At 39.5% G+C, this 3,636-nt stretch overlaps 1 long non-coding RNA gene across 1 annotated transcript in view; it reads left to right on the forward strand.

Annotated features, from left to right (window-relative positions):
* The window catches only part of LOC107084999, a 9,057-nt gene extending 5,859 nt beyond the window's left edge, over positions 1-3,198 (forward strand). The window contains exons 2-4 of the long non-coding RNA XR_001481243.1: positions 358-549; positions 623-804; positions 2,459-3,198. This is a non-coding gene — a long non-coding RNA (uncharacterized LOC107084999). The remainder of the gene's footprint in view (positions 1-357; positions 550-622; positions 805-2,458) is intronic.
* The last annotated feature ends 438 nt before the right edge of the window (positions 3,199-3,636 follow it).

The following is a 3,636-nucleotide window of genomic DNA, read 5'->3' on the forward strand; positions in this document are numbered from 1 at the left end:
ATGGGAGTGGGAGTAATTTCACCAGGAGTGGGACGGGACAGGATTTAGATTTCTACTCTGGCCCGGGATCGGGACGGGACACAATTTTTTTCTGTGGGAGTGGGACGGGACAGGAGTGAAAATCCACTCCTGTGTCAGTCTCTAGTGCATACCTAGAAACAGCATCATTCAGCCTAAGGTTTTTTTTTTAAAAAGGTTCCTGGTCCTAAACCGTGATTTGGCCTTCAAAATACATTTTCAAATGTTAAAATTTGGCAACAGATAAAAATATTTTTACTAAATGTTTCTTTGCAAAACTGCAATTTGCAAAGCTCGGATTGAGTAAAATCTATTTTATTGTTTTCTCTTTTTTTTTAGGAAAAATGGTTAAGATTTTTTCACATGTTTCTGGGAACACCTTTGATTCTCATAACAAAATAATAAAAAGACTCAAGAAACGTGGCGCAAAAGAAGTATCTGACCCAGGAGAGAGTGATTACACAATTGTCTTCTGCCCTATCGTTAGTCGTTTCGAGACAGACATTCGGTCAGCCTTATCTGCTGTGCAAGGTAAATATACATCAGTATTATGTTTATACATGTATTTTTACTGCATGACTCACACTCTGGCTCTATGTCAAAGGCAATGGCAGTGTGATTCTGGTGGCAATGCATCATACCTACGACCCAGACTACATTTTACCAGACAAAAGGAACTTGGACAACGGAGCCATTCAACTCCTGGTAGAGTGTCTGTTTTTTGAGAACAAAGGACTTTTGAAATGTTCTCGAAATTCAAAGGCTAAGAAATCTATCTACAAAAAGGTAATCTATTTAAATCATTGTGCTATTGTATGGATAATAACTGTTATTGCAAATTGTAGTGACATCAGGCAACAGAAATAGCTCCTTTTTGGCCTGTCCATAGAGTCCAGGGTTCTGTAATGACAGTCCTGGAGGTGTCCTGCATCTTTGCCTCCACACCTGAATCCAATGGCTGAATGAATTCCTCAGTATTGTTACGGTTCTACCCTTTTGGGACAATTCGTTTTTAGTTAGTTTAGTTTCCTCGCGCAAAGGGAAATGCGTTTTGACAGGTTGAGACAAACCTTTTCTGTAAGCCTCCTCCTGATTGGGCCTTGCAGACACAATCACATGAGAAGTAGTGTCAAAAAGCCTTTGATTGACAGCTCATCATCCACAAATGAAGACGACGGATAGAGGCAGAACAGTGGTGGAGGCTTCTCCAATGTTTGCGGTACATGGGATAAGTGATAAGTGTCAGTCAAAGGCTTCCTGACACTACTTCCCGTGTGATCGTGTCTGCAAGACCCAAACAAGAGGAGGCTTACAGAAGAGGCTTGTGTCCACCCAACCAGACAAAATGCATTTTCGTTTGTGTGACGAGAAAATCAATCCGAGGACAGAGAGGCTTTCGAGAGCGCAGCCGTCCTCGAGTTTGGCAGATGTATAGAAAATTGTGCACACGATGAGATCCTGAGGATGATCCCGGGTGTGCGTGGCAGTAGCTAGCGTGCACAGAGAGCGATTGTCTCCTCTTGAAGCGGCAGTTTCTCACGCATGTGTAATTTTGTTGTGCGGTGGTAGATAAACCATGCACAGAAATAGTTAAACATACCGGCGAGTATGTTTATTTTGCTTGTGGGCGTTTTGAAATACATGTGATGCCATACTACCAGAGACAGTGACTGTGCGTCTACCACAGGTGTCATGTTGCTGTAATTGCCATATTTGTTGTATCGCTAGTATTAAAAGAACAATTATTAGGAAGCATCCTGCTGCCTCTTCCTACTCCTTCCTTATTGCCAGCACTATTTGGACAGCACTTACTATGGCAACTTATTATGAGCTTCCTCTTTGTCTTACATGTCCTAATATGCTTATTCCGATTGAGCCAATTCCTCCAGAATTCTGCTATTGGCCTCTTATCAGACTCAGGACTCCAGACCTCGAGGAGTAGAGTTGAAGATCCCTAATCTAGATTGTTAATTATTGGTCGTCTTTTAAAGGAGCGCCCCAGCAGGCAGGAAAAAGTCTAAGCAACTTCTGATTGGAATGACAATAAGGGACAATGGTTTTTGAAAAACAAAAATCAGAGCGTTTATTTATCTGATCAGCCAGTGTTATCTGTTTCTTTCACAAAGATCAGCTGTGGTGCAGCCAACGTAGACATATGTAACAAAACCACATTTTGCACATATTTTAGATTATTTGAATGTTTTTTGTACCATTGAAGAAAAGGATTTTTTTCACAGATTTATTTATTTTTTGTAATGTTTTACTGTGTTCTTTTTTTGCATAAACTGTGCTTGACAGTTTTCGTTTACATCTTAATCAAAGACTATTTCAGTTTGTGATATCTGAAACACTGGGGTGTAAATATTATGATCTAAATTATTCATAATAGATCTTTCATTGCTTTTTAAAAATATCTTGTTTCTGATTTTTTGTTTTTCAGCTGGGGCTTCCAACTAAGAAGATGATGCCAATGAAAATGTAGCACTATTCAAACAGGGATGCATGATTACTGGATTGCAAGTGTTTGGTGCACAGCAATAGCTTTTTTCTAGATATAAGGTACTTTAAAGGATACCTTTGTATTCTTTTGTGAAGGAAATTAAATAAGCTGGTTAACACATGTAAATATTTGGGATTTGGGTATTTTGGATTGATGATGCCCTCAATTTAAAAACCTATTTTGAAACTTTATTTGAAGCTGTGTTTTTCATTTTCTAAACAAGTTGTTTTTCTTTAAGCTGCTACAAAGTAGCTTGTTGGTGCAGCTTGTTTGTCTATGTTGGAGTATTTTCTTTTATATATGAATGCCACTTCAAAATGTCTTAGGAGGCCTACCGTATTTTCTGGACTATAGAGCGCAGCTCACTATAAGCAGCGCCCACAAAATTATTTTTAAAAACTGGAAATGTACATATATAATCCATACCTAGCTTTAAGCCTCTGATATCTACTGAACTGTCTCCCACCAAACCTATAGGGGGAGCTCTACATATAGCCCCTGGAGTCGGGAGAAAAAAGAATGCTAGCTCCTGTTAGCTCGCAGCTGTAAGAGCTTATATTGAAAGATGGGGCTTCATCGGATCTTTATTTCAGCTCTGCAGGACTAGAGTCTCTTCATTGGTTTGGCAGCTTTAATGAGGCCAATAAATGTCAAAATTTCTGAATTTCAGTAGCCTGATAAACCACACTAAATGTGAGATTAAATGTGTAATTTAGTCTTGCCCCTATGAATGAGACATCAGAAGATTGTTGATGAGAACAACCAGTTGTTTTTCAATCCATGTCTGTGCCTATTGGCCAACGCTCTGACCAATGAGCGCAACTGTGACGTAGTAAGCGTGACAGAAAGCTGAAGGGGGAGTGTAAACAAACAGCCTGTCGGTAAAACAGCGAATACGTTCCTCTAAAAAATTAATGAACGTAGAGCCTCTTCCTGCTCACGTTTCAACAAAACCCCCAAATTTTTGTTGTAACGTGAGCCAAAACCTCACCTCAAACGACCTAAAAACATACTTTTATTGAACAACAGCAACAGAAAAGAGAACTTTTAACTTTCAATGGAGCGCTCCATTGAAAGCTGCTGCATGCTACTGTTCAATAGTTGTTGCCATCTTCCTT

Source organism: Cyprinodon variegatus, unplaced genomic scaffold (genome assembly GCF_000732505.1).
Source record: "Cyprinodon variegatus isolate N-32 unplaced genomic scaffold, C_variegatus-1.0 Scaffold113, whole genome shotgun sequence".
Classification (NCBI taxonomy): domain Eukaryota; kingdom Metazoa; phylum Chordata; class Actinopteri; order Cyprinodontiformes; family Cyprinodontidae; genus Cyprinodon; species Cyprinodon variegatus.